Here is a 25087-nt window from a genome sequence, read left to right on the forward strand (position 1 = left end):
CAGTGTATTCCTCTTCCGATTTGGGCTGTAACTTAACTTTACATCGGCAGAAGGACGCGCAGCAACTATTCCTAAAATGCCTCCTTTCTAGTTCCATAACCAGTTTGCGTTAGCCACTGACAGCGGCGGTGAACCACCGGGGCCCCTTCTACTCCCCCAAACAAGAGGAAATCTGATTTCCTCTACGGGAGTGAAAGTGAAGCAACTCACTCGATCCCAATACTCCTATATCTCTACCCTAGCCTGCCTAGTTCCCGTGGAAACAGATACACAACACATATGCCGTCCTAGGATGACACAACAGTCTCACTGCTGCAAAAGACGGGGCATAAACCCAAGCTCCACAGAAAAGCACCCCTCCACCACCCGAACTTCGGGCGGAAAAGCAAGGCGCAGGCGCACTGGCACACTGTTACCCGATTTGCCCACTTCCCCCTCCCGGTCTCAGCAATTTCACTTCCTCTCCTTTGCACATCTGCTTCCGGGGTATTGTAGGCTCAGCCCCTCCTCAGCTCTAACCCTCCTCTGCCCGAGGAGGGGGGGAGTCGAGGGGGTGGGGAAGAGTTCGTTGTTTGTTTACACGATGTGAGCGGAAAAAGAGACCAATAAAGTTTATTCTGGAAACAAAAGGAAAAAAAAACAGGGTGACAGAGAAAGGAGACGGGGGCGGGGGCGTGTGGTGGGGGCTAGAGAGGAGAGGGAGCTAGAAGGAGAAAGCGGCAGTTCCGGTGCCGCCGCTGCGGCCGCTGAGGTCTTGGGCTGCTGCTGCCGCGGCCGCTGGGGCTGGGGCCGCCGGCGAGGCAGGGCTCGGGCCCGGCCGGGCAGCTCCGGAGCGGCGGGGGAGAGGGGCCGGGAGGCGGGGGCCGTGCCGCCCGCTCTCCTCTCCCTCGGCGCCGCCGCCGCCGCCGCCGCCGCCCGCGGGGCTGGGACCCGATGCGGTTAGAGCCGCGGAGCCTGGAGGAGCCCCGAGCGTGAGTAGAGCGCGGACCTGCCGGGAGCGGGCGCGGCCGGGATGGGAACGGGTCGGTGTGGGGGCCTCTCCGGCGCGCCCGTGGTATTGGGCGGGGGCTACCCACGGGTCGTCTCTCAGCGTCGGCCCGCGGCGGAGTTCGCCTGTGATCGCCGCTCCCTGTTCCCCGCCTGCCGCTGGCCTCACCCAGATGAAGAGGCGAGGGCTCGCCGCTTACTCTCCTTTCCCCCCTCGCTGCCGCCTCGCTCCAGGTTTCCTTCCTTTCTCGTTTTTTGGGATGGGGCGGCTGGAATCTGAGGAAGTGCACCCAGGGCCGCCGCCCCGGTCGCGGTAGCTCGGTCCCCCTCACCCTTGCACGCCCACCTGGCCCGCGGGTGGCGGGGCTGCCGCGAGCACCGCGGCGTGAGGGACCCTGGCGGAGCCGCGAGCTGTTCCGTAGGGGCTGTCATGCCCCAGGACTCCGGCCCCGCCAGCCCGGCGACCCTGCGTTTGCCTCACGCTGAGTTTAAATCGCCCGGCTGGGGCAGGGAAGGAAAACCGCTCTCCCCACCCCGCAGTTCCCCTCCCACCCTTCCTCTCGAGGTTGTTTTTTTCCTTTTAACCGAGACAATCAGACCTATTGGATCTTCATTCATAGACCTGAGACATTGTCTCGTGATTTGTGTCTTTACTAAGTCTATTATGTGATGCCCGTTTCATAGCTCCTAAGTGGTTCAGAAAGGTAGGGTACGCCCAGGATTGGACTATGTAAACACCAGACGTTCAGCCTGTGTTTTGACCGCGGCTTGAGGGGTTTATTTTAGGATGCTAAAGGAATAGTGGTGATGGTGGCTAGTTCCCAGACTTAGGAATTGAAAGCCATTTTCTTAGATGTCAATAACTAGGGAACTGTTTACATAGCTATACGAAGGATAAGGGAGCGCAACAAGGGGGGCTTTGAGGAAAACAGCCCGCATATTCTTTAATGATAAGAGTTGTGATTTCGTTTTAGAAAAGCTTCCTCATTCCAGCGCCTTTGTGCACATTCGGTACATGGGTTTTCGAGATGATGTTTTCAATCTAGTTTTTGGGGCCTGGGAGAACCCCTCGAAAACTTGGGTAGATAAACTCCTGGTAACTCAAGTCGGATGATTTCAGTGGCCACATTTGAACCACTGCAGGCAGTATTGGTCGCATGCTTTCCTCCTTAGATAATAGATTCTCTGAGGTATTTGTTTACAAATTTGCTTTTATGCTGGATTGTGTGATGATGTTGAGAAAAGACCTGAAAAATACTTAAGATACCATGTTGCTAATTTAATTTAGATAAATCAGAATACTTTATGTCTTTATTAAGAGGCCCTTGAAGCAACTGCAGTGTAAGAATTTGTTAGTATGTCTGTGTATTCAAGTTTTAAGATTTTTTAACTGAAGTGTTGAATTCTGGTTGACAGCATAGATCTCTAGCTAACCATCACATGTTATGGAAAATTTCAATTATCAGATTAACTGTTCTGCAGTGTCATCAACCAAAATTATCTGAAGAGGGCCCAGTAGAGAGAGAGAGAGAGAGAGAGAGTGTGTGTGTGTGTGTGTGTGTGTGTCTGTGTGTGTGTTGGTGCTTGTTTTGTTTTTTAAGTTTTCTTGTCTCGTGTTTTGCGATGAAATCAAAATGTCATCCATAACTTTTTTCAAAAGTTTCTTGTGCATTTTTTATCTTTATAAAATTTCTTCACAAGATAGGTGATTGAAAGAAATGATAGCACATCATAATAGTAATAGCTCCGTGGAGGAAATAGCAAGAAAGTAAATGAATATTAACTTAATATCCAATTGACTGCAAGTATAAAGTTTGAAAGGCATTTCTGTCAGTTTTATTTGAAGAATTAAAAATGAATCACATGTAAATGCAGGACAGTGTTTTTATATAAAGTTTTTAAATGTTAAATAAATTGGATATAGCATGAAAGATGTCACTCGATACAATACTGTACTTGAACTGGAAGATTACTGCATGAATGTGTATATTCTCATGGGGCTGGATATATGTAAAAGGAAGACTGAAAGAACAGTGACTTTGCCTGGCTCTGTGTATGGAACAGTCCTTCTGGAGGCAGAGCTTCCTTCCTGTCAGGATAAGATCCTCTCCATCCCAAATAAGTAGTCCCTTAAAAACAAAACAAAACACCTAGGTTTATAAGTAAAATACTTGCTAAGAAGATAGATCATAATAACATTTTTCCTAAAACAGTTTGTGTGTAACTTTCCTGATTAGAGCCCTTTACTGAACAAAGAGTTTTAACATTTGTTGTTACCATTAAAGGGCATTTGCTCTGTTGATCTGTTTATTTGAAAAGAGCTAACTTAATCCCAGTTCATCTCTTTAGTAAGTAGAGTAGCATTAAAAGGATCGGTTCTCTATTTTATTATTTTAATATCTTGAATTCCAAGATAGTTGTGATTCTTTAAGTGAAATGCGTTCCTTAAGCATCATAAAAGATCTCATCTTTGGTAAAAATATTTATGATCTTTAAAATTGTGCACTTTTAGCAGCATAAATCGTGGAATATTGTGGTTCATATTTTATTAGCAGTTATCAAGCTGTTTTCTTAAGTGTTGTCTTGAGTTACAGCACTCCTGTAGGCAGGCAGTATTACTGTCTCTGAGAAATGACATTTTAATCTAGGGTCACAGGTGTTAGGTGACAGACTCATTGACAAAACCAGTGTTTTCTGACTCATTTTACTATATCAAGCTACCTCTAACCTGCTTCATCCTAAGGGCCAGAGAAGTTAATTACTTATTAAGATCACCTTTTTCTTTATTTCCAGTAATAAGTATATATTTTAAATTCCCTATATAGCTTAAACAGTAGTTTTCAATCCTGGCTACACATTAGAATCATCTAGTTAGCTTTTTTTTTTAAATACCAGTACCAGGGTCTCATTCCCAGAGATTCTGATGTAATTGGTCTGAGATAGGACCCAGACATCTGTGATTTGTTTGTTTGTTTTAAAGTTCCCCAGGTAATAGTAATAGATAAGATTATAAAGCCCTTTCTTTCAAGGACCTGTATGATTTGGTCCTTGCTTGTCTCTCTAGGTTCATTTCTCCTCCCACAGCTTCCTTGGCCTTTCCCTGATGTTTTGTGCAAGTGCTCTTCCTGAAATATTTGCGCACTCCATACCTCTTCCTTAACTAGCTGACTCCTACTCGTCTTTCATACCGCCTCCTTCGAAAAGTCTAGTCTGGGTTAGGTATCCCTGCTTCCTGTTCCCATAGCATCTTGTATTCCCACTGTCATAGCATTGACTCACTGCATTGTAATTGCCTATTTATTTGTTTGTATCCTCCATCAGGATATACATTCCATGAGAAGGATAGGGAATCCTTCTATTTTATACACAGTTGTATTCTTATTGCCAAGCACAGTAGCCAGTACATAATAGGCACTTATTAACTGAATAAATAAGTATATTGGCAACAGATTTCTTTACAACATGTAATAATTTACAAATACCAATTAAGTTTTTATTCCTGCCAAATACATTTAATATCTTTGGTCACTAAAAATGTATATCTCTGAACTTGACACGCATATAATTTCATTTGGAGGGTCAAGACATTATAAATTATGTATAAATTATACCAAGCATGACTCAACCCCAAACACACACACAAGCAAAAATAAGGATCATTATTATGCACAGAACTGTACTGAAAATCAGGAGACTTGAATTCAAATCCCAGTTTCACCAGAAGCATTAGGTCCTTAGGCAAGTCTCAATCTTTTTGGGCCTCTGTTTCCTCTTCGGTAACACAGAGAGATTGTACCAGGTGCTCTACATGCTCCTCAGTGGTCTAGCCTTAAAATCTTATGAGTACTGGGGCGTCTGGGTGGCTCAGTCGTTAAGCATCTGTCTTTGGCTCAGGTCATGATCCCAGGGACTTGGGATCGAGCCCTACATCGGGCTCCCTGCTCAGCGGGAAGCCTGCTTCTCCCTCTCCCACTCCCCCTGCTTGTGTTCCCTCTCTTGCTGTGTCTCTCTGTGTAAAATAAATAAATAAAATCTTTAAAAAAAATAAATCTTATAAGTACTAAAAATACTGGCTTTGGAATCTGAAGCTCCTTGGTTCAGTACCTGGCTCTTACAGTTACTGGCAGGATTACTTTGGACAGATTTCCTAATCTGCATAATGGGAGTAATTACTATCAGTAGAGTTGTTATTGTTGAATTAAATGAAATATAGATTCAAGAGAGTTTTTGTCCTGTATTACTTAATAAATGTTCATTTCCTTTCCCCTTAGGAGGTGTTAGATCTCATGAGTGGACTTATCTGAGGTAACAGAAAGACATAGTTAATGTAATCCTGTTTGCCACTTTGCTAACTGCTAGCATCACACACAGGTGTAACTAGGGACCAAAACCACACTGGCTTTTAGTTTCATTTTTTTAGAACCCCATTGCACTGTCAAACACCAGGTGTTAGCCTACTTGGGAAGTAATTGTGCCTAGAAGTTTCAACCATGACAGAATATCAAGTGCCAAGCTATCAATACATCTATAGTAAATAAAATGAAGGAGGAGAGAGTCTGGAAACCTTATACCATCTCCAAAGATAAGTGAAATCAGACCTGACCATTCCAAAAGGAGACAAATTAAAACTAAGGGTGATTTATAAAAGAAGACCCAGAAATTTTGGTGAACTCTCTGTTCACCAAAGCTTAAAATTCAGGGATCATTATTTAGTAATTTCTAGGAGATGCATAAAATATACCTCTGGTCAGGACCAAATCCATAAGATAAAATTGCTCTTGATGTCAGATAGCAATTTCAGATATCAACAGACTGAAATTATTGATATTTTTCTCTATTTGGAAGCCATGTTTTTAAATATATAGTTATCTTAGCCTTTATTTAGTAATAGAGAGTAACCTTACATGCAGTGTAATAATACCTCTGCTAAGTTTCTTTTTTTTTTTTTTTTAAGATTTATTTATTTGACAATGAGAGAGGGAACACAAGCAGGGGGAGTGGGAGAGGGAAAGCAGGCTTCCTGCTGAGCAGGGAGCCTCATGCGAGGCTTGATCCCAGGACTCTGGGATCATGACCTGAGCTGAAGGCAGACGCTTAACGACCAAGCCACCCAGGCGCCCCTCTTTGCTGAAGTTTCTTGATACCAGTTTTATTTTTATATAAATCAAATTGGTGTGCCTGAGTTTTCCCTTAAGTTTATGTTTAAAGTGAATTTTAAGGCACCTGGGTAGCTCAGTCAGTTAAGCGTCTGCCTTCGGCTTAGGTCATGATTCCAGGATCCTGGGATTGAGTCCCACATGGGTTCCCTGCTCAAAGGGGAGTCTGCTTCTCTCTCTCCCTTTGCCCCTCCCCCTTCCTCATGCTCTCTCTCTCTCAAAGAAATAAATAAAATCTTTAAAAAATTAAAAAAATAGAGTGAATTTTATTACCAACTATATTGGGGAAAAATACTATGATAAAAATTAAAAATTGGAGAGGAGAAACTAAAATGTTAGGGCATAAAAAAGAAATACTAATACTTAATACTTCACAGAGTGAAGTCTGAGGATTCGACTTGAAGACTTGAGATTTCCATCACTGGGAAAGGTTATTAAACCTTAGATATATCAATAATGTTTTATAGCTCTATCTTATTCACATTTAATACTTTATTAAGTATTACTGTGAACTGATTGATCCTTGTTAAGGAATTTTTAGGTGCTCTTTCTCCCTCTCCCCAAATACATAGTTTGGGGAGTTTAAAGGTAAAATGTGCCAATAAAGAATTTGTAAGTTTATAATAAATATGGTAGCTTAGAGCTTTTTCAAGTTTAATATTTCTTAAGGTGAAGCTGTTTTTAGTGTAAATTATAGACCTCTGATATAGAGGGCTAAGGGACTAAATTCCAGTCCCAAACTGCTACCTTGTGTTTGTGTATGGGGAAGAAGAGGCAGATATATCAAATTTTTGCCTCTTTTCTCTTCATTGATAGGATAGGAATTGTATTATGTTGCTTGCTAAGTAACTTATATAATTAATGAGATAATTTAAGTGATCCCAAATTACATAAAATTAATAAGGAAGAATGTATTCATACTAATCATTATTCTAAGTTTATATCTACTACAAGAATAACATATTTCATATTTAGCCTAACAATTACTCATTTCTTCTATATTATTTTAGTAGCTACCTTGATAATTTATCAAAATTGTCATTTATTAGAAATTTTTAGTAACTCTTACCATATACTTGGAATTGTTACGAAGGAGTCTTTGTATCAAAGCCAGCATTACCATTTGAAATAAAGGTGGGATTAAAAAAAATAGTGAGAATTCTTACAGATCCTACCTAACTGGTACAGTTCAGATTTTATTTTATTTTATTTTATTTATTTATTTGACAGAGAGAGAGACAGCGAGAGAGGGAACACAAGCAGGGGGAGTGGGAGAAGGAGAAGCAGGCTTCCTGCCGAGCAGGGAGCCCAATGCGGGGCTCGATCCCAGGATCCTGGGATCAGGGCCTAAGCTGAAGGCAGATGCTTAACAACTGAGCCACCCAGGCGCCCCCAGATTTTAAATATTTGTGTAGTGGAAGTCAAAAAAGTCAGTGTTGTGATTTGAAAAAAAGCTGCAACAGGATAGAATCATATACTCTGATCATAATTTCTCTTGCCAAACTCAATACTAACTCAGGAGTTAGTAAGACTCAATGGAGAGATGCATCTTACAAAGTTCTATAGAAATTTAAAACAATATTATAAAGATAATTTTAAGCATAAATTTTTTAACAGGAAGAAACCATGTTCATTCTTGTTATCTTCAGTACCTAGCATAGTGCCTAAAAGTAAGTGGCCAATATGCGTTGATACTTTTGCAGTAGAATCATAATTGAGAATCAAAATAATTTTCTTATTTTTTATCAGTGTGTAGCTATATACTTTATCTGAAAAGTAAGTAAATTGCTCTGGGCCAATCTTAGTTGATCATTTATTGAGTACAGACCTGAAGTATATCAGAAACACTTTTCTGTAAGTTGTTAACTTGTTAACTAGTTGCATATTTATATTGCTATTTGGAGATATTTTTAACAAAGATTAATATGTTAAGGAGAGGCTGTGTGCTATGGTGAAAAGAACATTGGATTAGAAATCTAAAATCTGAATTCCACATTAAACTATTAATTGTTTGGTTTTAGATCTTCACCTTTTAGCACTTGTTCCTTTTACCTACACAATTTCTAATGTTCTTTACAATTCCAAAATTCTGTGAGATTCCTAGTATTTTAAAGTCTATTTTGGGGGGCGCCTGGGTGGCTCAGTTGGTTAAGCATCTTGCCTTAGCCTCAGTAATGATTCCCAGGGTCCTGCTCAGCGGGGAGCCTGCTTCTCTCTCTCTCTCTCCCTCTGCCTCTCCCCCAGCTTGTGCACGCACTCTCTCTCACTCTCTCTCAAATAAATAAAATATAAAATCTTTAAAAAAATAAAATAAAGTCTATTTTTTATTTCAGGGAAAAGTAAGTAAGCCATTCCCTAAAAAGTGAAGACAGTCTGTATCAGTTTGTTGTATTTTCAGAAACTAAAATCTTTTTGTCTGCCTGTTTATAAATTTTTACATATTTGAAGTCCCTTGTGTGAAATTCTGTGGCATAGACAAGCTGCCATCAGAAAAGAATGGACTGGAAAGTTTTTTTTTTTCTTTCTGAAACCATCAGTGACTTTGGAGAATCAAACTTACTGCCTGCGTGGCCATTTTGGTTACTGGCACTGAGAACAGTTGAATGACTGACAACATTCAGTGACATTCATGACAACAAGCATTGAGAGTAGGTCATCCATTTGCACACCAGTTGCCAGGGTTATGAAGGCCAGCAAACCTGTCACAGCACCCTGGCTGGTCACCATCCTTACTTGTTAAAGACTTCTAGGAAAGTATGTTCCACAATTTCCTTTGGTGACCCATCCCACTAGATGGTTTTCAGAAAATGTGTTCTAATTTTAGGAATATAATTCCAGAGGCACAGTAAGCCTCTTTTTTTTTTAGATCTATCCTTTTTGTGCAGACAAATATAAGGAAAGATGACAAAAATCATTGTTCTTGATTGGGAAGCATTGGTATTTATGCTACTGATTTGTTGTTTCTGTAAATATTCAAATTACTCACCTGTAGGGTTTGAATATTTTTTAACCGGCAAACTGTTCAAGTTATGAGATATTAGTGTTTTGTTTTTTTTTAAGATTTTTATTTATTTGTTAGAGCACGAGCGGGGCAGAGGGAGAGGGAAAAGCAGACTCTATGCTGGGTAGGGAGCCTGATGCGGGCTCGATCCCAGGACCCCGAGATCATGACCTGAGCTGAAGGCAGACGCTTAACTGACTGAGCCACCCAGGCGCCCCTATTTAGAGTTATTTTGAGTATGTACTCATTTTTCAACAAAGCTAAGCGCATTTCTGTGGCTTATTTTTCTTTAGAGATCGTACTTTTCCAAGTACTTTTCTGGTGGACTTATTTCAGGTCTAGACCTGAAAGTACTATTGCATTTTGAAACAATTAATTGCCTCTAGCTTAAAAGTGAGTGAAGAGTGTGTGTGTGTGTGTGTGTTTTCTTTAGGAGGTTAGCTTCTTGGCAGGTGCAAAAATTAAAATCTTGGAGTTTTTTGCTAAGTAAGCTACTATTCTGTGAATATAGATTTGTAGAGCACATCATCAAATATAAAGCATCATTAATGGGAAAAATTGTGGGGGAAAAGATTGAAAGTAGGACTACTAAAGGCCAATCTGAAATCAAACCATATATGACAGAACTGTGTTTCATACTGTCATTTTTTACTTATCATAAATATTAATAGTAACATTTTAAAGTTATTTTCCATATGAACATTTTCTTAAAATCTAATAGCTATTATTTGCATTTGAGACTCCAATAGGCAGCATCTTAATATATTTATGAAGGAGATATTTGTATTTTTTCTCTAACTATATAGCAGTTGTAAAAGTTGAACATGACTTTTCCGAAGCAGCTTCTATACTTGATAATTATAATGGTAGTAACACTCAAAGTAGTTTGGAATATTAGTAATATAGTAACACTATAAAATTAGTGTGGAGACTGGTTGGTTGTTTTCTCTTCACTAAAAATGACCAAATTTCAAGTTTCTTAGTGATATTATGGGGCTCCAGATTTCTTCAAAATCACTTTGAATAATTTTGACTAATTCTTTGCAATAAAAGGCAGCATTTTTTACAGCCATGTTATGTTCACAGGCACTATTAATGTGTAGCTAAATGTATCTACTAATGTACAACTACTAAAGCACAGCTGTGGTCTTTTTTGTTGAGTATAACAATCAGGCATATAAATTAGTACATTTCTCTTGCAAATAATCTTTTTCCCAACCAAAATGAGGGTAAGTAACTTGACAATAGGACAGAGTATTTGAAGTTAGGACAGTCTTAGAATATCCACAAAATATGGTCAGTGTACTTAGGCTTCTTTAATTTTCTTTTCTTTCTCCAAAATATATGTCATAATGGTTAAGAACATGTGCTATGGAGCCATACTATTGAGATTAGTAGTTTTGTAGCTTAGGGCAAGTTATTTAACCTGTCTGGGTTAAATATTCTCTGGGTTAATACACATTTCCTTGTTTGTAAAAGAGGGATGATAACAGTACCTACATCATAACATTGTAATGCGGATTAAGTGACTAATACGTTAAAGCATTTAGAACAGTGCCTAGCATGTAGTAAGCACTCAGTAAATATTTATAGGCTCCTTGAGAGCACAAACTATGTCATATTCATCAATTTATTTGGGGGCTTTAACATTTTGTAGTGAATTGAATTTTGTCCATTCTGAGGATTTACTAATGGATCCAGTCTCTGGAGAGTGAACAGTAAGGTTGCCTTCTAACAAACTTCTTGATCACTGCTTGCTTTTTGTTCTGTTACAACTCTTAAAATTTCATTCTAGCTCTAGGAACCTGAATTCTGTTTCATACCTACTCCTAAGAGAAGTCAGCATATGGAGATTTAGCTTGAGACGAATGAGGTTTTGATGGACGGAAGCTACCAAGTAAATGGGTGTACATTTTTCACATCTAGTCTGATCTTCTTATGGATTATTTTTCCCTGTGAATTCCTGGAATCTCAGAATCCCCAGCAGGTATCTTAATAGCACTCTGCCATTGAAGCAGTACTTGTTTCAAGCTACTAGGCATTTCTTTTCCCTGTCCTCCATGTACTAAAGACCATAGTGGTGTCATATTGTCACATATTCCCTATGTTACATGGCTTTTATAGAACTCTCGTCATGTTTTAAAGCTGCTTGTATCTCACCCGTTACACTTGTTATGTGTATCAAAATCTACACAAAAAGAGTAAATACTGTATGTAATATACTCTTTTGTATATGATTTTGATACCCAGTTTACACTCATTGGAAATTGTATAAAACTAGAAGTCATTTATGTGAAAATAAGGAAGGCAGCCATGTGTTTTGATTTTTCCATGAGTTCAGTCTCTAATTCTTTGCCTTTAATTACTAAGTTACCTATATAGCATCACTGATACAAGTTTTTGCAGCAGCATCTTGTTGGCACCTTACATAAATGAGACAGACTGGTAGTTCATATTTAAATTTTTGGTAAATATATGTGTTTGTTTTCTCACCTTCTACTTTTTAGCAATTTAGACTTCTCTTGATGGTCCCACACCATAACTTATTCTTCTCAATCTGATGACCCCATCACCTGTATCTCTCATACCAGATTGATAGTAACAATAAAATCCATGTACTTTTTAAAACTATATATATATCATTATTATTAATTTATATGGAGATTGCTTTAGAAAGGATCTATAATTTGGGCACAGTTATTCAAAATTTTCATTTTTTACTTTTTAAAGAATCATTAAGCATACTTCTAAACCTTTTTTATACTTGTAAAACTCTATAGAATTTAATCTCTTTTAAGGAATGGTATGTGCAATGAAAAAAACAAAAACTAAATAAAACACGGCAGTGGACTGCTCTAGTACTGACCAAGAGTTTATTGCCGTACTATGTGGTTATGATTAACCTAGGCATTGAAGTTAAGAATTAACTACTTATTTTAAAATGGCATCATGGAGAGTCATAGCTGACAACCTGTGTGAGAAAATTTCCTTGATTTTCTAAATGTATACTTTGAGTTACCTCAAACCCAAACTTTAATATCATGAATCTGGGAAAGAGGAATATTATGGACTTTGCATATGTTATCTCCCTTAGTCCTCACAATAGCACTTCCGTACACATGTAGTCTCTCCACTACACACAGTAGGAAACAAGTTCCACATCTAATCAGTACAGTGGAGTCTCATCACACTTAATTTACGTGAATTCAACTATGTACACTCAGCCAAAAGTAAAATCATGACAAAAGTAATCATTTAAATATGTAGTCACATCCCACTACTGAACTTTTGTTTCAGAATAGACATGAGATTAAAGATGGGAATCTCTGTCACCTCAACTGATCTCAGTGTGTAGTGAACATCTCACAGTGTTGAGTGTGATTCTGTTAGTCATATGTAATATTCATACAACATGGCTTCTAATGCCAGACCTGTAGTGCTTAACCAAAGAAACAGCAATTTATTCCAGTGCTGGAAGAGAAACTGCTGTTTTAGACTTGCTGAGCAATTGTGTTGATTTGCAAGATGACCTGCAGATATGGCCACCTATACCTGTGCATCCTCTCTGGTACATACATGCACATGCATAAACTCACACCCTTTTAAATACATATTTTATATATTGCACATATAATTTTATTACATGTTCTAGATTGCTGTAAATATATTTTATCTTTATGCAAAATGTTTCTGTACAAGGTGGTATACAAAAAATGTGTCCATTGTAATTTATGGGTGATTTAAGATATTTTTCAAGGAAAATTTTGACTCTGTACGTCCAGACTGTGTATTGTTTGCCACTAAATACCCAGGGTCTAGCACACGGCTAAGCACAAGTTTATTGCATCACTGGGAAAAAATCTTTAATACTTAGTTACTTATTTTTTATATATAAATATACATGCAGTGATCATATTTTCTCAGCTCAAATTTTGAAGCTTTTGAAAAATCTGCTTCATACCCCAGATGAATTAGTCTTAAGTCATTTTAGAACAGTATGGAAATAGAATATTAGAAATTACAGCTATCTCACAACATCTGGTCCTGATGTGACCACTGGACTTAGCGTTATTTATGTTTCTTTCCTTTCTCCCATCCCTTCTTTTATATGTATATAGATGGATTTGCTAAAGGAAACTCAGCCATACTATGCAGAATTATTTTATGAAAACTCTGAGTAGGTTTCTGCTAACTCTTTTTTTTTTTAAAGATTTTATTTATTTATTTGAGAGAGAGAATGAGATAGAGAGAGAGAGCATGAGAGGGGGGAGGGCCAGAGGGAGAAGCAGACTCCCCACCGAGCAGGGAGCCCAACACGGGACTCGATCCCGGGACTCCAGGATCACGACCCGAGCCGAAGGCAGTCGCCTAACCAACTGAGCCACCCAGGCGCCCCGGTTTCTGCTAACTCTTGAGCCTAGAGAAATGGAAAAACTAAAAGATAGGACATATAAATAAGGGGACAGATCTACATGTTACTCTGACCTCCTTATGTAATACTCATTCCCTTTGTACAGACACCCACTTTTTGAATGTCCTATCTGATCTGTGCAGGAAGGTAGAACTTCCCCTAGAGCCTTGGAAAGAGAAAAGTGTAACCTGCACTGCCATGTGCCAATCTTTCTAGCTGGCCAGAAGATAAGACTACTGGGCCAAGAAGACATGATCTCTCTCACACTGGGGGAGAAGAAAGGGTTGGCGCAGTGAAATGGGACATCTGCTTATAATTCTAGATCAGAACCAGAATATCTAACCTGCCTGCCAACCACGTGACCCTGAACAAGCCACTTAGGTTTTATGAGCCTGGAGAGTTGTCACTAGATGGCTAGTGACTAAAAGAGATAGTTCCAGGGTGCTGTGTCCCAGAAGTGAGCTTGTGCAAACTTTAAGAATGTAGAACTCAAATAGCAGCTATGAACAAGATAGAAATAAAAATAATTCAACAGTACATTAAGTCTTCTTTACGATTATCAAGCATCTAAGAATGCAAAGATGGCTAAATATGAAATTTTATAATGCATAGGTCAATGAATCTGATAAGGAAAATAAACATATCAGCAAACATGGAAAAGAAATTAATAATTTCCTTTTGTCTCTTTAAAAGCCAGGAATGAAGAGAAATTTCCCTAACAAAACATATCAAACTAAAAGCTAAAATAATAATTGATGGTGAAACATTAGAGAAGCAACGACTATTAAAAACTCAGAAACCCATTATCACTACATTATTATATTAACATTTTTCAGGAAGTTCTGACCAATATAGTAAGACATGAAATAGAACAAAGAGGAATAAATACTGAAAAACTGCACAATCTCATTTTTGGTGTGGTATGATTACATTCCAGGAAAACCAAGAGTCAACTGAGAAGTTATTACAACTAATAAGAATATAGAGTAGCTAGATTTAAGGCAAATACTTTAAATTCAGTAGTTCACCTTTATAATAGCAGTAGTCATTTAGAAAGTATGGTAGAGGGGCGCCTGGGTGGCTCAGAGTCCTGGGGTCAAGTCCCGCATCAGGCTCCTTGCTCCACAGGGAGCCTGGTTCTCCCTCTGCCTGCTGCTCCCCCTGCTTGTGCTCGCTCGCTCTCTCTCTGACAAATAAATAAATAAAATCTTTTAAGAAAGAAGAAACTGAAAACTACTGGGGTACAGGCGGGGCGGGGGGGTGGTGCAGGGAGAAGAATATCATGTGCCTGAATGGGAAGTCCCAACTATTACAAATACCCATTTTTCTCAAGTTAACTTACAGCTTCAGCAGAATTCTGATTTTTTAAAAATGTGTTTGAGAAATTAATAAGATGATTCTTAGTTTTGTCCAAGAGACTAAAGAGGAAAAAAGTGAGATAAGTGAAAAACCAAGAACAGTGACAGAGAACTAACCACTATAGCCCTAATAGATAACAGAACATACTATAAAACTAAATAAAAGAGTTGGATACTGACATAGCATTGATAGTAAAGTTGGTAAAAGGGAATCGAGATCTCAAAAACAGATATGCTAAATATAATAAAAGAATCCTCGGAAATTAGTAGAAAAACGAAGACATTCAGTGCATGTTTTTGAGGGTGTTAAATAGTGTTCAAAATAAGTTTGAGTCTTTATGTCATCTTATATACCAAAATAAATTCCAGGTAAATTGAAGAGTTAAATGAAATAGAGTAAATATCCTTATGCTAGTCTCATAAGATACTTATGTGGATGGGGGAATACCTTCCAAACTTTAAAGAACTGCCTGCTGCATGAAGGACTCAGGAAGGGAAGTTGATTACATTTGACTCAGAACATTGACACTTATTATGTCCTTTTCTCCCACCCCCCTTCCCCCAGTACTAATGAACAAACTGAAGATGTGCAGAGCAGGATTAGAAATTTGTAAATATGTAGCAGAGAGGTTTTCTCTAGTTTATTTATTTGGATCAAACCATTTTATTGGGGGGCTTCAGGGAAGGAAAGGTTGAAGGGCTGGGAGACCAATGAGATCCCATGCACTGGGCCAGGCTGAGATCTCCCCAGCTTCACAGTTGCAGAAAGCGAAATGTTTATCTTTAAATTTTAGGGTCTTTCTACAAATGCTTTCAAAAGCACGAAGTCATTGTACATGAATGAGCAAAGAACTTGAGAAAACAGGTTCATTTACTAAAGTGAAAATAAAAGCAAATGGGAAAATGTTTCTCCCTGACAGATAATCAAAGAAGGGAAACTTTAAGAAGTAGTGATATATTTTTACTTTTTGAGTTAGCAAGAAATTTTTTCTAATGGTTTTGTTGCTGATGAAGGTACCATGAAATGTGCTTGTTCATATATTTCTTTTGGCAGTCTAAACTGATAGAACCCTTTTGGAAAGCAAGTCAGGAATTTTTGTGCCTTTAAAATTAACATACCTTGTGATCCCATAATTTCATTTGCAGCATTATATATAACAATGAAAAATTTAAAACAGCTTAAGTATTCTATAAGTAAACTGCTATATCTCCCATAGAAATAGGTGGTATAGAACACTATTGTTTATGAAGAATTTACAGTAGTTTGAGGAAATGTTTCTGAAGTGAAAGCAAGATAAAAATCATTATACTATAGGGGCGCCTGGGTGGCTCAGTCATTAAGTGTCCTGGGATCGAGCCCCGCATCAAGCTCTCTGCTCCGTGGGAAGCCTGCTTCTCCTTCTCCCACTCCCTCTGCTTGTGTTCCCTCTCTCGCTGTGTCTCTCTGTCAAATAAATAAATAAAATCTTTTAAAAAAAATCATTATACTATATGAGCAAAACTATATAAACCAAAGAAACAAACTAAAATATTCGTAGAAAAAAAGCCGTAAGAGAGAACATCATAAAGGGTAGTAATGGTTGTCTCAGATGCGTTTTTCACTGTTTTGTTTTCTTTGTTCATCCATACACTGTTGCATTTTAAGTAGGCACAGAGCACAGTCCTGGATCGTAATAGACACTTCAGTCAGTATTTAAGTGAATGAATTTCTATAATAAGCGTGAGTTACTTTTACATTAAAAGAAATATGAAAACAATCCACATCTAAGTTAAGAAAAGGAGAAGTGTGGGAAGTGCTCTAGAAAGGAACCTGATTAATAATATCTTACACTTAGATTTCCAGTTTTCAAAATGTTTTCACAATTCTATTTCATATGATCCTTTTAATAATATCATTACTTGCTAAGTTAGAAATTTCTGTTAACCTTTATTCTATCCTCCCTGAACTACCAAATCCGACTAATCACCAAATCTTGGGTATTTCTTTATTGGAGAAATGTCTTTTGATTTCATTTTCACCTCTTCTCATAGTCACTGCCTTATTTTAGTTCTTCCGTGTTTCACTGAAGTACCCTGACTAGTCTCTCCACTTTTCTTTTACTTTCCACACTGCTGCCAAAATTATCAGACATGTAAATAACTAGCAGAATTTCATGAATGTGCTATAATAAATAGATTCTGTGGAAGAGAACAGGGGAGAGATTGACACTGCTTCCACACTTTTGCCAAAATATCACTCATCCTAAAATACAAAATTGATCTGCTTAAAGCTTGGTAATTCCTTGTGGCCTACATTGCTGCTTCTCAAGCTTTGGGTGTCATCAGGGGGATTTGTTACAATGTAAATTATCTCAGACTCTAAAAAATCTGATTCAGTGCATTTGTGGGCCTGGGAACATGCATTTTAACAAGGCTTCCTACTCTTGGTCCTTTACATGTGATCCCAGGACAGAATTTTGAGGAAAAATGATCTTGGAATAAAGTGCAATCTCATTAATTTACAGTCATTATCACAGTTTGGCAGCAGCCTACTTTCCTGTATGGAGTTTCTATACTTTCCCTCACTGAACACCTTGCAATCTAGCCATTGTGAACTGCCTCAAACTCACCTAGGCCTTTCTGAACTTCTGTGCTCACCATGCTTGTGCTGTTTCTGCTGCTCAGAGCCCCTATCCCGGTGGCTGCTCCTACCCAATAACTTCGTGACCTGACCCACTGTCTTGAGCTTCTGTGTAATCTGCATTAAGTATTCCTGGACCCACTCTCCTAAACCAGAGTCAATCTCTCCCTCCTCTGTTTTTTATAGCCTCTGTTTCTTACAGCACATACACACTGTACTAAGTTTTTCTTGCTTATTTGCACATCTGTCTTCCTTCAGAGGTTATAAGCCTTTTGAAGTCAGGGATGTCATTTTATTTATCTTGTACCTCTAGCATAAGCCTGGTCCATAATAACTGCTTAATAAATATGTGTCATATAATTAACAATCCAATGAAGAAGACAGGGAAGGAGTGATTAGTCCCATTTTTCAGTGAGGAAAATGAGGTCTTAAAAAGTTAAGTGTTTGCTTACTGTTACCCAGCTTGTAAGTATAGACTTGAGATTCACACACCCAAGATACCTGGCTTCTTTTCTGTTTTGGTCCTTACCGTTAAGGTAGACTGTCACAGTAAAATTACACACAAACACACCCCCTTTTTAGCTCCCTCCACTCATTTATCAGTTGATTATGTTTGGGGCAGAAGGCGTTTTTTTTTTTTTTTTTTTTTTTAAGATTTTATTTATTTGAGAGAGAGAGAATGAAAGAGAGAGCACATGAGAGGGGGGAGGGTCAGAGGGAGAAGCAGACTCCCTGCCGAGCAGGGAGCCCGATGCAGGACTCGATCCAGGGACTCCAGGATCATGACCTGAGCCGAAGGCAGTCGCTCAACCAACTGAGCCACCCAGGTGCCCCCAGAAGGCGTTTTAATAAACTTTCTCATCATATTCATTCTTTATAAAATAAAACCTATTCCTCCAGAGCAAGAACTGATTACTAGATATTAAACTGTTTGTCTTTCAGTTTCACATCCAACCTCCTGTGCTCTACTTTGTGATGCTTACTTGTATCCCTTGCAGAAACCATATTAATAGTACCTAATGGGGTTTCCACAAATGCTGGTTTAATTAAATTCAGCTGACATTTACGCAGGTAACATTTTATTCTGCAACAGTTAAGACAAAAAGCTATATATGTCTAAGTATTCAAGTAGGTTTCCACCATATTTTTTAAAGCTCCATTTTCATAGTTTAAATGTGTTTAGCCTTACTATAGACTTCAGCCTTAAGGTGTTGATGGAAATCAACCACCAGCTGCAAAGTTCAGATCCAGTATGCCATAGAATACATGTATCTATGGCTTGAACCAAATGTTAGCAATGAAATACTTAGTAGCAACTGTTCTTTTAAAAGAAACATTTTAGATAATTAGAGTCATCTTGTAATATCCTTACACCCAGCTGTCAGCTTTTTACTCTTTCTGCCAATATTTCTGGAACTGAAATCAAGAAAATGGAAATTAGGGTACCATACTTTGAAATACATTAAACACTTCAAAAACTGTTATATCTTATAAAGATTTCCAAATAGAGTTCCTCAGTCAGTGTCTCAAAGATATTTATAAAAAACAAATATCTATAATAACCCCAATATTAAGCTGAAATATGCATTGGTAAATAATAGGAGCATTTGAGAATTGAAAAATTCCCTCTATGAATAGCCACTGGACTTGAAGATTATTAAAGTAAATTTGAGCATTTTAATTTCACTTTGAAATTTTGTTGTTTCTTAATTTTGTTACCATGTTTAATCAGCATCACACTGTCCTTCCATTCTCCCTTTCTTTAGCTTTTGTCTTTGAACAAAAGTCTTTCTACTTTGAACATACTCAAATCTCCATTTTCTATCACATCAACTTTCAGTAATAGTCCTGATTCCACACAATGTTAGACAATGATACTACTCCATTTTTCCTTTCAAGTCTCTACCCTTTCACCACATACTGTATAATTTTTACATTGTCAAGTAATGGTAACATTTACATTCTGTATTATAACCATACTTTAACCCGCTTATGTTTTGACTGTAGGTAGATTTTAATAGTTGAAACAAATACTATTTACATGAATATGATTATGTAAAAATGTTTTATTCCACAACTAAGTAGAACACTAGGATTAGATTTCTTTCTCTGTGTTCAACATCATGAACCATACAAAGAATATTTTTAGCATTTCAGTCACATGGTTCCTCTTTTCATACGCTCTACAAATTGCTCAAAATTGTGCTGTTTTGTTTCACATTTTGAGCACGATTTTATTGTATATTTGGGGGGCTTTTCCCTAAAGTTTCCAGTTGCCTTTTTTTCTATTGTGAAAATAATCATATACATTCTTCATATATGTGTCTTTAAGACTACGTAACTTCTCAATTCCTTTATCTGCTGCTTAGAGCCAGTTGTATTCTTTGTCCTGAATATTTTTTACTTGGGCCATATAGATTTCATCTGCTAGCTGGGGTTTATTACTTCTTACAATTGATAAAACTTTACTCTAGAATTGCTTTTTCTTATTATTTATATTGTTTGGTCACTGGGTCAGTTCCACCATTTCTGTATAGGATATTTTCCTCTTTCTTGACCTCCATCTTTGGTTGGCTAGAGTAATAAATCAGGTGCCTCGGGATCAGTTCATGGAAGTAAAACCCATGGAAATACCTTTATTTTTTCTTTACACATGATATTTGCTGAGTATAGAAATCCTGGTCAAATTATTTTCCAGCAGACTTTAATTACTGCAGAGTTTTTCACTACTGATTATTTTTTAATTTAATTCCAGTGTAGTTAACATGCAGTGTTATATTAGTTTGAGGTGTACAGTATTCACTACTGTTATTATTGATGAGAAGAGTGTTGCCAGTTCCTTTACATATTACCTATTTTCCCCTGTGAATGCTTTTAGGCTTTTATCTTTATCTTTTTTGTCTAGTATGGAGGGTTTTGGTTGGGTTTTTTTTTGTTTGTTTTTTTTTTTACATTAATCCGCTCAGTTGTCTCTTTTAATCTAAACATGAAAGTCTCTCCAGCTCAGATGCTCTTTATTTCTTTAATTTTCTTTCTCCATTTTTCTCTTATTTCTTCTGGAATAATAAATGTTTGGTTGTTGGACCTCTGACTCATATATCTGTTTAATTTTCAATATATTTCTTTTTGCTCTGTGTTTTAGCAGTTTTTTTAGTTAAAATCCAGTAGGTGAAATATATCACTTGATTTACCTTTTATTATGAATAAAGATGTGTAATTATCATATGTTTTTTGGTCACTTATATTTCTTTTTCTATGAACTCTCAGTTCATATGCTTTTGTCCGTTTTTTATTGGGTTGTTCCTATTTATACTGTAGGGATTTCTCCCATCGTCAGTTATATGAGTAGCAGATAATTTTTACTAGTTTATCTTTTGTCTTTGCCTATGGTAGTTTTCCCCTACATGAAGTAATTTTTGTTTCTTGTGTAGTTGGATTTATTCATCTTTTTATGGCATCTTAATTTCACTTAGGAAAGACTTCCTCACATATATGAAAAAAGATCATCTCATGTTTTCTTATAGTACTTTTATGTTTTATCCTTACATTGTGATTATTATTCTAAGGAGAATTTCTTTCAATGTAAGGTGTAAATAGGGAACCCACTCTTTTCTTTAAGTGTCCAGCCAGTTGTTCCAAATGGTCTTTTCCCTATTGATTTGGAATGACACCCTTATTATATAATACATTCTGTGTCTATTTTTAAATTTTCTGTTCTATTGGTGTGACCTGTTATGAGCTATATCTTACTATTGTAATTATTGTGCTTTTATAATATATTTTAATATCTAGTAGGACTAGACCCTTTTCTCTCCTTTCTTTTTCCCCCTCCCCTAATTTCTCCTGGATTTTCTGCTGTTATTTCTATTTTTATTTTTGAACATTAGAGTCAGCATGATAAATTCTGCACACACAAATCATACTAGTATTAATTGATATCATGTTAAATGTATAAATTATTTAAGGGAGAATGGACATCTTTATGAACTTAAGTCTTCCTATACAAGAATATGATATGTTTTTCCATTCCTTCAAGTTGTTTATGTTATACAGGAACATTTTAAAGTTTTCTTTATCTTAAAGCAGTAAAAATTAAACTTTTCCCCCCCTCCAAGTGGCTAGTCACTTCTACCAGGATCATCTATTAAAGAATACATCCTATTACTTTACTTAGAGATTCTGGTTTTTTTCCCATACAAAATTGCAGCAACTACTTGAGTTCATTTCTGTAGTCAGTTCTGTTCCCTGGATCTGCATCAGCCAATATTATATATACTGTTTTTTGGCTTTAATGTCTGTTAAGGCTAGTGTCCCCTCATTATTCTTCTTTTAAACATTCAGTATATTAAAAGCTATTATGGGGCGCCTGGGTGGCTCAGTCGTTAAGCGTCTGCCTTCAGCTCGGGTCATGGTCCCAGGTCCTGGGATCGGGCCCGACATTGGGCTCCCTGCTCGGCAGGAGGCCTGCTTCTCCCTCTCCCACTCCCTCTGCTTGTGTTCCCTCTCTCGCTGTATCTCTCTCTGTCAAATAAATAAAATCTTTAAAAAAAAAAGCTATTATAAAACTTCTTACACTATATTAAAGGCTCTATCTCATACACACACAAAGAAAACTACAGAACTGCCTCACTTCAGGTATTATTCATCTTAAAGTATTAGCTAATGGATTCAGTAGTTCGTGAAAACATACACATGCACACTCCACAATCAAATGGCATTTATACTAGAAATACAGTGGATCATTTTAACTTTAGGATTATCAGTAACACACATATACACACACATTCTCTCCCACAAAAACACACAACCTTAGTAAAATATGAATAGAAAGCTATTCCTTGGCATACTAAATAATATATATCCCAAACCAGAAACTTCATTCGGGCTTAATAATCAAAGATTCACACTCCATTCATGTTATGAATAACAAGGAACAATCAATAATTCTTCTCATTTGTGTTGGTGTACAATACTAATGGAGTTAAACAAGGGAAAGAAAATGAGTATAATAAAGGAGGAGACAAATCATTATTTGCAAATTTCGGTTTCCATTTTGTATATTCATTTCCATCTCCTAACTTCCCAATCATATCCTACCCTCCAAAGTACGGCCAGTGTTAAGAGCATGTGACTAATTCTAGGGGGAGAAATAGAAGAGGATAAAGGAAAGTATATTTACATATATTTTTAATCCATATTTTTATTAGTATAGAATTATAATCAACATTTTCTTTTTAAAAATATATTCTGAGTCTACCATTATATTCCCTTTTTAAATTTGTATTTAATTTTCATCATTAAAATAATTGGATCTTCCATTAATGACAGCATGATGAGGTTGGGTGATTCTCCTCCATAGAAAACAGGCATAAGAATGTTAGAGTGACTATAATAATATCCGTGAAGATATATTGTAAAACAAAGAGTGATACTAGATACACAGAAGGACATTTCATAATTATAAAGAAATGAATACAGCAGGAAAGTATAAAAATTCTAAGTATATATAAATGTAAGAGAAACACAAAATACATGAAGCAAAAGCTAACAAAAACTGAAAGGAGCAATAGATAATTCTACATTTAGAGTTGGAGATTTTAGTAACCTTCTCTCAACGGTTGATAGAATAAGTAGGCAGAAAAACCAGATAAAGAAGACTTGAGTAAGGCAAGTCAATGTAATTGACATCTACAGTAAACTATACCCAACAACACATTCAAAGTGGACTTGAAACATTCATCAAGATGAGCCATATACTGACCCACAAACAAAATGTATTAATAAATATGAGGAAATTGAAATTATGCAGTGTGTTCTGCAACCACAAGGAATTAAATTAAAAATCAATGCCAAAAAAAAATCAGGATAGAAAGAAATAAGGAAAATCCCCAAATGTGTAGAAAATAAATAACGTATTTCTCAGTAACCCATAGGTGAAAGAAGAATTCACAGGGCAAATCAGAAAATACTTTTACTGAATGAAAATAATACAACATGAAAATATTCAATATATAGCTAAAACAGTGCTAAGACACAGCTTTAAAGATCTATTTCTAAGAAGAAAGGTCTAAAATCAATATCTAATGTGCTGCTTTAAGAAGCTAAAAAAGAAAAAGTAAATTAAACCCAAGGTAAATAGAAGAATGGAAATAATAAATATCATAGCAGAAATCAAGGAAATAGATAATAGAAAGAAAATCAATGAAATTAAAAGCTGGTTCTTTAAAAAATTGAATAAAATTGGTAAACCTTTAACTAGAATGATCAGGAAAAAATGCAAACTAACAATATTAAAAATGAAAAAATGGATAGTATTAAAGATACTATAGATACTTAAAAATAAAAGAATATCATGAACAACTATATGGTAACCAATATGACAACTTAGATGAAGTGGACAAATTCCGTGAAAAATACAAATGACCAAAATGGACTCAAGAAGAAATAGAAAATCTGGGGTACCTGGGTGGTGCAGTTGGTTAAGCATCCAGCTGTTGGTTTTAGCTCAGGTCGTGATCTGGGGGTCCTGGGATCCAGCCCCACATTGGGCTCTGTGCTTAGCATGGAGTCAGCTTGGGATTCTCTTCTCCCTCTGCCCCTCATCCCAACACTCACTCACATTCTCTCTCTAAAATAAATAAATCTTTTTAAAAAAGAAAGGAAGGAAAAACCAAAATCTAAATAGACTTCTATAAAGAAATTCAATTAGTAATTTAACACCTTCCAACAACAACAACAAATCCAGCCCCCAAAGGCATAGCTAGTAATTCTGGCAAGCAACGGAGGAATTAAAAATAACAGTCCTACCCAGATTTCCAGAAAATACAGGAGTAGAAAATGTCACAACTCATTTTATGAGGCCAGTATTACCCAGATACCACAGCTAAATAAAGACATTGCGAGAAAAAAAAACAAAAACAAAAACGAGCAGACAATATTCCTCATGAACATAGACACAAAAATCCTTAACAAAATATTAGCGTATTAAATCTAGTAATGTATAAAAAGGATAATACATCATAGTTACGTGGGATTTATCCTAGCAATGCAAGGTTGGTTTAACTTCCAAAAATCAATTCAATGTAATATACCATGCTACTAAGATAAAGTTGAAAACCTGTATGACCATCTCAGTAGATGCAGAAAAGTATTTGACAAAATTCAATACAAACTCAAAAACCCTCAGCAAAGTAGGAATTAAAGGCAATCTCCTTAACCTAATAAAGGATGTTTAAGAAAAAACAATATACTGGGGCGCCTGGGTGGCTTAGTTGGTTAAGCGTCTGACTCTTGATTTCAGGTCAGGTCATGATCTCGGGGTTGTGATATCAAGCCCCGAGTGGGGCTCTGTGCCCAGTAGGCAGCCTGCTTGAGATTCTCTTTCCCTCTGTCCCTCTGTCCCTCTCCGGCGCATGTGCACGCTCGCTTGCTCTCCCTCTAAAATAAATAAATCTTTAAAAAAAAAAAGATCCTCTCTCTCCCTCTCCCCTCCCACCCCCCCCCCACGTTTGCTTGCACTTTCTCTCAAAAAAAAAAAAAAAGAAAGGAAAATAC

General features: G+C 37.1%; 1 protein-coding gene and 1 long non-coding RNA gene across 2 annotated transcripts in view; one reads left to right on the top strand and one right to left on the bottom strand.

Moving 5' to 3' along the window:
- Nucleotides 1-514: 514 nt before the first annotated feature.
- Nucleotides 515-25087, top strand: part of PIK3CA (phosphatidylinositol-4,5-bisphosphate 3-kinase catalytic subunit alpha) — an 85268-nt gene continuing 60695 nt past the window's right edge. The window contains exon 1 of the mRNA XM_006745917.3: nt 515-971. The gene's annotated coding sequence lies outside the window, so the exon portion shown is untranslated. The remainder of the gene's footprint in view (nt 972-25087) is intronic.
- Nucleotides 2796-25087, bottom strand: part of LOC145723347 (uncharacterized) — a 24867-nt gene continuing 2575 nt past the window's right edge. Inside the window, exons 3-4 of the long non-coding RNA XR_014148270.1 lie at nt 23996-24161; nt 2796-3116 (exon numbers count right to left, since the gene is read on the bottom strand). This is a non-coding gene — a long non-coding RNA (uncharacterized LOC145723347). The remainder of the gene's footprint in view (nt 3117-23995; nt 24162-25087) is intronic.

This window comes from Leptonychotes weddellii, chromosome 1 (assembly GCF_054177405.1).
Source record: "Leptonychotes weddellii isolate Sample4059 chromosome 1, ASM5417740v2, whole genome shotgun sequence".
In the NCBI taxonomy this organism is placed as follows: Eukaryota; Metazoa; Chordata; class Mammalia; order Carnivora; family Phocidae; genus Leptonychotes; species Leptonychotes weddellii.